Source organism: Chelonoidis abingdonii, unplaced genomic scaffold (assembly GCF_003597395.2).
Source record: "Chelonoidis abingdonii isolate Lonesome George unplaced genomic scaffold, CheloAbing_2.0 scaffold0734, whole genome shotgun sequence".
NCBI lineage: Eukaryota > Metazoa > Chordata > Testudines > Testudinidae > Chelonoidis > Chelonoidis abingdonii.
The window spans coordinates 18,686-26,902 of record NW_027424995.1 but is presented as its reverse complement, the minus strand read 5'-3'; the positions used below and the strand labels follow the sequence as shown (position 1 = coordinate 26,902).

At 50.7% G+C, this 8,217-nt stretch overlaps 1 pseudogene; it reads right to left on the bottom strand.

Moving 5' to 3' along the window:
* Positions 1-209: 209 nt before the first annotated feature.
* LOC116833636 (protein-tyrosine sulfotransferase 2-like) lies at positions 210-6,322 on the bottom strand (annotated as a pseudogene).
* Between the last annotated feature and the right edge of the window lie 1,895 nt (positions 6,323-8,217).

The window sequence follows — 8,217 nt, the reverse complement described above, 5'->3', positions numbered from 1 at the left end:
ACCATTAGGGTACTTGTGTGTCATAAGAACACGAGAATGCCTGTGCTGGGTCAGACTAATGGTCTTTCTAGGCCAGCACTGGCCAATGCCGGGTGTTTCAGAGGGAATGAACAGAACAGGGTAAATTTATCTCGTGATCCATAACCTCATCATCCAGGCCCAGCTTCTGGCAGTAATAGGTTTAGGGACACACCAGAGCATGGACTCTCTCATTTCCTGTAATACTGACGCCTGTTCAGATTGGCTGGTGTTTTACAAATCCCCTTCATAACCTATGGAAGGAATGAAACCAGAGTGACTCCACTTTGTACAGACCAGCTGATGCTTAAGCATCCCTTCTGCCTCATCAGCTTCCTGGTATGTACAGGTGTCTGAACGAGAAGCAAACCCTCAAAGGGCTGAGCAATAGCGCCTGGTGATTTTTTGTTCTGCCCTGCTGGGCTGATCGCCTAAGCGTTGTGGGCCGATGTACACATTTCTGCAGCCAGACGTGGCATTTGCGTTAGACAGTGGCTGCGGTGCTGTCCTCAGGACCTTCCTGCTAAGTGGGTTTCCTCTGGCTGTGCCATGCCCCTCCTTCTCACCCAAGGGGAATTTTTTTTAAAACCGTACTCCAGAAGGGATCTTTTGTACAATGACCATTTTCCATGTTCACGTTGGCAAAAACGGAAGGGGGCTCCACTTTGCTGAACTCAGGAATCCTGCAGGGTCTGGATCCTGGGAGAGCCTCTCATCCCACTTTGCACTGCTGTTAACATAGCTCGCAGGGACTGGAACAGTCCTCAAAGCCAGTGCCACAATCAGAGCAGCCAAGCAGCCAGGTCCAGGGGCAGGGGCTGGGATTTCAATGTGTCATGCACAGAGATGGCCACCACACCTCCGAGAACATGGAAACAGTCTGCCTTGGTTCGGTGCACGTCATAACTGTGCCCCCTGGGCATCACTCCAATAAACGTCGCAGCACCACCTCATGGCAGTCCCTGGGCTAGTTCTAGTATAGGAGTTCCAACCTTCTGCCCCAGCCCTGAGCCCCAGCCCGCACCCAAACTCCCTTCCAGAGCCCGAACTCCCTACTTTAGCCCTGAGCCCCCTCCTACACCCAAACTCCCTCCCAGAGCCTGCACCTGAGCCCCCTCCTGCACCCAAACTCCCTCCCAGAGCCTGCACCCCAAGCCCCCTCCTGCACCCAAACACCTTCCCAGAGCCTGCCCCAGCCCTGAGCCCCTTTCTGCACCCCTGCCCCAGGCTCAGTCCGGAGCCCCTTCCTATTCTCTGAACCCTTTGGCCCCAGCCCAGAGCCCGCACTCACTTCTGCCCCAGCCCGGTGAAACTGAGTGAGGGTGGGGGACAGTGAGCAAGCAACTGAGGGAGGGGGTCTGGAGTGAGTGGGGGAGCCTCGGAGAAGGGGTGAGGGGTGGCTTTGGGGAAGGGGCAGGCAGGGGTCGAGGCAAGGGTGTTTGGGTTTGGGCATCTATACCAGAGGTGGGCAAACTATAGCCCGTGGGCCACATCCGGCCTGCGAGACCCTCCTGCCCGGCCCCTGAGCTTCTGGCCTGGTGCTTGACTCCAGCCACAGCTGCACCACCAGCCACCGGGGCTCCAGGCAGCATGGTAAGGGAGCAGTGGGGGTTGGATAGAGGGAAGGGGAGTTTGGGGTGGTGGTTGGGAGCAGAGATGTGGATAGGGATTGGGGCGGTCAGAGGGCGACGAATGGGGGGAAGTGTTGAATGGGTGCAGGGGTCCGGGGGGCAGTCAGGAAGGAGGGGAGGTTGGATGGGGCAGTGGGGGGCAGTCGGGGCAGGGGCAGCAGGTGGCAGTCAGGAAACAGGGAGAAGGGGTGGTTGGATGGGGCAGGGGTCCCCAGGGGGCAGTCAGGAATGAGAGGAAGGGTTGAATGGGACGGCGGTCAGGGGACAGGCAGCAGGGGTGTGTGGATGGGGTACGGGTTCCAGGGGGGGAGGGCAGATGGGAGGTGGGGACCAGGCCACCACCCCCTCCCCTAACCGGCCCTCCACACAATTTCCAAAACCCAATGCAGCCCTCAGGCCAAAAAGTTTGCCCCCCACCACCGCTTTAGTAACTGGCTCGTGGCTCTGCAGCGCCCCCTAGTGGGGGCTGTGATTTCCAGAGCAGCACACGTAAACGTCTCCTAGACCTTAGCACAGCCTGGGCATCAGCACTGTCCCAGGACATGACCTTGCATCTCTTCTGCACCCAGCCTCCCCTTGACTTGAGTGAGTTTAGGGTGAGCCAAGGAATGAAGCATCAGTTTCTAGGTCTGCCGCTGGGGAGAGACAGGAGTTTTCTAGCTTTGCATTTACGTGACTTTTAACTTGATCTTAATTAAAAAAACCCCAATACACTCCTGAGGCTTCCAGAATTAGCTGGCCAGGATGGAGTAGTGCAATATCTGCCCTGCGGACGCACAAGACCAAAAGGAATTTCATCTCACGTCACGGAATCTGTCATCTGAACCAACGTTTTGAAAATAAGGAAAATGTAACTGGCACATCCCCTTCTGTAGTTTTATCATCTTTTAAAGAGGGGCAGTGGTTTTTAAAGAGTTCTCTTTGGAATGAGTTAGTGACTTCTCCAACCCTGGAGAGATATGTAAGTCAGTATTACATATAGTAAATCCACATTTTTGTGGCTATTTTGTATTTGTAACATGCATCACTCCCACCATCATCCAGTGACACTCAGCATTCTAAGCAGACAGTAGCAATACTCACCCTCTGGGTGTTGTTGATTACCAAGGGGTCTGGATTGCCATAGCTGGGTGGATTTGCATACGGGTCATAGCCAAGCCTAGCGAGCATTGGTGCTATCTGGGCCATGTCTTGCAATACGTCCCCTGGAATGTGCCCGATCCATTTGGACAAAGCTTCCAAGTTTACAGGCTTAATAACCTGGTCTGTTGATCTTTCTATCCTGAAAAGAGAGTAGAAATGAGTCGCCTGGGTTTTGAACGTATGTTGCGTTCATACGTAGGAGCCTGCAGCTGGTTTATTGCCATTTGAATTCTCATTCTCAATGCCTGAGAGATGCATGTAGCTCAGATATTTTCAGTGTCTTCATGATACAAAGCTCATAAAACAGAGGCTTTAAATCTATCGGTAAAGCACCAGCGCCTTCACTAGGATGGTAGAGTTGCAGGACCAAAGACCAATACCAACACACCTAAGAGGTCGGCTCCACGTGTTTCAATACCCAAGCGCCACGCATCCTTCCCCACTCTGCCTGGCCTAGGGACACTCCCGTCCATCCTGCCCACCTTCCTGCGCCTTCTGTGTTAGATCATCTGCAGTTTCTGTTTTCACTAGAGAGGGAAAGTGTGTCCCACTGCAATCCAAGCATCGCTGCAGGCAGTGACAGTCTGCACCCTGCAGTCAAAGCAAAGCAACAGCCTGTCACTGCACAAACTGTCCCTTTATATTCTGAGACAGCAAAGTTAACGTCCTGTAATTAAGCAGATTTACATAATTAGCATGAAAATTAGAGCCCTCCCTAGAGACAGTTCTGTTTATTCAGGACACATAAATCTCTGGCTCACGCATGAGGAGCAGAGGCTGCAGCAGGAGTGCGGCAAGTGCTGCCAAACCATAAAGGATCCAAGGCGTCTGAGGCTCTAGAGGTTAAGCCTCCCATCCCCGACCTGTCTCACGTCAGGCCTCGGCAGGCAGTCACTGATTTCTACCCTCCTCTGAAGGGACAGGCATTCCTACGGCCAAACGTCTCACCCCAGTTACTGCAGGAGAAAAATCAAAGGAATTTGTGGCTACCTGCCACATGGCCCTCGGGAACTGCGCAGCATTAACAGATTAATGGGCTATTCGTTAGTCAGTTAATGGGCTATTTGCTCTCAGCAGATTTTTAAAGATACAAAGCCCAACAGAGGCCATCAGTTCGCCTAAGAAATATGCCTGCATCCACCACAGTAGCTTCTCTCTCCTTCCCTCGCTACCACAAACCACAACTCCCTTGGCTGGGGAGGGTTTGGAGCTAACAAAAGACAAGGCCATAAAGGAGAAAAGCTCCAGCCCAAGTCATGAGTGAACTGCATGCTCTGCATTCCCCCTGCTCAGCTGTGCCCAGTTCCTGCACAGCACGTCTGCAATGTTCATGCTCTGCATTCCCCCTGCTCAGCTGTGCCCAGTTCCTGCACAGCACGTCTGCAATGTTCATGCTCTGTTCCCCTCTCAGCGTGCTCAGTTTGCACAGCAACGTCTGCATGTTACTGCCTTAACACAGCGGAGAGCAGACTCGAAGAGGCTTCCAGACTCACGACAGCCCTGTCAAACACCCCATTTCACACTGCATTGCAGCAATGTAGTGGACTTGCCTTGGAATTGACAGCAGGGCCAGAGCCCCAGTTCTGAAAATAAGTGGCTCTTCTGTTGCACAGCACCCAGGACAATAGCCTAATGCTCCTTTGGCTAGTCTTAAATAATATGGGACTCTATCATCATTCCGGCTCTCCTGCCCTCCCCACTAAGTAAGCCAGGGTCAGTTCACAGCAGGCACACTGGGGCATCGGTTTAGCGTGACTCAAAGAGAACACACCAGTAAAATGCTGAATAGCGTGAGCCCGCATTTTGCAAGGGGTACTTGAATCAATACCGTGAAGTGAGCTTTCCCTGCCTCCTCTCTCTTTGGGAAACAACTTCTTTGGGTACGTCTACACTGCAACGAGGCACTCAGCGACCCAGCTCGGGGGGTCAGCTGCGGGCTGTTTAAATGCAGTGTAGATCTCTGGGGCTCAGCTGAAGGCAGGCTCTAGGATCCTGCGGGTGGAGGTCCAAAGCGGGAATCCGAAAATCTACATCAAATTACACAGCCCTAGCTGGACCCCCCCCCCACCCCCCGAGCAGGTCAGCTGCAAGGCCAGCCATGGGTTGTCCCACTGCAGTGCATGACACCTTGGTGTGATGAGGAATGGCCTGACAAATGACCTCTCCGTCCCTTGCTCAGAGAAAAACATACAGGGGGTTCTTTCTCCTCCACTCCCAGTCTGGATGTACAGACTAACAGAAAAGACTGTTGAAAAGACAGACTTGTCTGGGCTTACTTCCATATATCTGTTGTTTAAATTAGGGTGGTTACATTAATCTAAAGTTACCAAGTAGCCAAAACGATACACCTCAAGCAGCAGCAAGAAGCTCAAAATATGAAATTGCCTCTCGAAGACGCACGCTGTGCGTACCAGTCTTGTGCCAAGGATATGTCAGAACTTATGTGGGAAGCAGCGGAACTCGCTGCTGTACCTTCAAATCATTCAGTGCTCTGGGAACTATCCAATGGTACCGAAATATTTGGAATGATAGAAAAAGAGGAAGGAGACAGATTACCCAAACTGGATTCCTTAAATAGATCTGCAAGGCAGAGCCTGAATCATCCCTTATTTACAATCGACGACTGAGAGATCAGCATCTTTAAAAAGCCTCGAACCTAAGCAGAATCTAACCGTCATTGGGGGCACGCACGCCGTTCTTTACTTAGACCCACAATACTCTAAAGCAGAGTTGGGTGCATCAATCCTCTCTGTTCTGAAAAAGCAGGCTGGAAATATGTCAACAAGGGCCATGCCCAAGGAGGTTTGGCAAGAAACCGCTCTGTCAGTAGAGTCTTTGGAAAGCAGCAGCAGCCATAGGGACACTCACTTGGAAAGGAGACTCTCCACTGGTTTCCTATTAACCTTCCATGGTGCAGCCTGCGTCGCTCCAGGAAATGTCTAGAACTGCAAATGAGACACGCATAGGACTGCTCAGGGTGCAGCAACCAGCTGCTCATAGTAGACAGGCAGGCACCTGGGACTGCCAAGATCTCTGCACACTTGGGAATAATACCTCGGACGCTTGGTTACTTGGTAAGGCAGTTCTCGTAGCTGTTCAAGGCAACCTGCAATGTTACCTTCTTGGATCATGGAATGGAAGAAGCCGGCCGTCGCGAACCATAAGCAGATATGAAATTTGGAATTGGGGAAGAGTCTGGAAGGTAAGACAGAGATCTTAACGGAAGGGGTCTTGTACTGATATCTGGCTGCTGCCATGCTTGCATATGACTTCAGGAATAACGCCTGCATGGCAGCGTCCAGGACTTGGTCTGTCATCCCGCTTCATCGCAAGCGCATCTTTTGCGTCCAATTTGGACCAGGCCTGGCGCATGGCCGCCCGGGGAATAATGCGAGTCTCTTCTCCGCAGCGGACCTCTGAATGTGCTCCAAGCATGCTCTCATGAGAGTTGTGCCGCTCGCGAACCCACCGATTAAGATCAACAGGCAATCTCCTTGCTGTACGGTAATCATGTGACTGGAGTTCACCATAACAGTGCTTCATTTTCTGGTCTCAATCAGCCATGGCCGCTTGCCATAACCCTGCCCAGCAGCTCCTGGCAGCTCCAACATCTGCTGGCACGGTGCACAGTCATCCATCAGGGCAAAGCAAGCCAAGCCCAGCAACAACACCGCCTCATGTGACCCCGCATTCTGTTCTCTGCACAGAGGCAGAAAGAACCTTCAGCTTCCAGTTAGTAAAGCAGCCAAGCTGGTACGCATCTACAAAGAAAACAGCACATGTCAAAAGAAGTCAGTGGAAATACATTGGTTACCGGCTGTGGACAGAGGGCTGTGTGACAACCCTATCTCCTGCTGACCCCACCCTGACACCAGGAGAGTCTCAGCCTCCAGTAAATCACAGAAAGACTATTGATCACTCAACTGGACTGGAGAAACACAGCTCCACGCCATCTGTCTTGTCTGCTTGGAATAACTCCAGTTCACCACAACATCCTGAGAAACTGATAATACCAAGGGTCAGATCAAGCCGTCTAGCCTTAATGCAATTATGTCCATCCTACATCGCCCAAAAGAAGTGCAAGAATGGTTTGTTCAGTCTGTGGTGAAAGAGATATTCTACTGCTGGGATGAAGGCACTGTTTTACCAGCAATGCTGCGCACGTTTTAGGAGAGTATCACAGGGGTAAAGCCCATGTAGTCTGGATTGTAAAGCAGAAAAGCAACAGCAAGAATTCCTTGGCACCTTATAGACTACCAGATGTAGAGGGAGAGAGAGGAGTACAGATGAAGTGCACGGTGCGTATTGGAGCATGAGTATGGTGATGCCGCCTCCCTTGATCGTGGGAGAATACCCACTTGGTCAGAATGCATGCGACATAACGTGGAGTGGTCACCACGAAGCCTCATTGCTCCAAACGTTGTTATCTCTATAAGGTTGCCACAGGATCTTTGCTGCATTTACAGTTAGGCAAGAAAATTAGAATCCCGTTCCAGGAAATCCTTAGGGAATTGACTTTCAAAACATCCAGAACCAGTAAATTTCTTGGCTTATCATCTTCAACCTATTAATTCTTCTATTACAATTGGGTGCTTTGAAGCAAGGACTTCTCAAACAACGAAGACTGAAGTAAAATCAGAATAGACCGCCTCCAAGCTCTGGTATTCCATGCCGAGCAATTCTAGAAGAAGGAGAGTGCAGCAAAAGCACCAGTTTGGCTTTTCAGTCAATGGCAGAGCTTTTGTATGTATGGCCAGGGCTTTTGGCTTAGGCCAGCTTTTCCCTCTCATGAAGGTCAAGAAACATCAAATCTCCAAGGCTGACAGACAGATTTACTGCTCTCCACCAGATGCTCCCAATCCTTTTCTTGCAGTTTTCTTTAGTTGTATTACACATATTCAAACTGACACAACACACCTTCTATTAGTCCATAAACAAGAAGTTTCCCTGTGCATTGTATTTACATTGATTAGAAATTAGTAGACGTGAGAAAACTCTTCTGGTTTGATTCCAGGAGGTTGGTGGGTTGCTTCAGCAGAAGTGATGACAGTGAGCATCAATTGGGTTTATTATAACACACTAATGTATTTGAAGGTTTAGTGTAAATACTCAGCAACAGCATTGCAATCTGAATACTCCCTCTGCCAGAAACGCGTTAAATAAAGTTCCTCTTGAACACGGAAAGCTTTCATTTGGCCTGCCGTAAAGAACGCAACTCTCCCTAGGAATTCCAGCCAGGTGGAATTGTGTTCCGGCATCTTCCTTGCTTTGCTGTATTCCACAAAGCTCTATTAAAACCTGACCAACCATCCCTCCCCCTTTCCCAGCTGCAACCCACTAGTGCAGGTGTGATGAACTGAATGTTCTTAACGTTTTCTTGAATACTGTGTTGGTGCCTCAGGTCCATGGCAGTTCTTAAGTATCT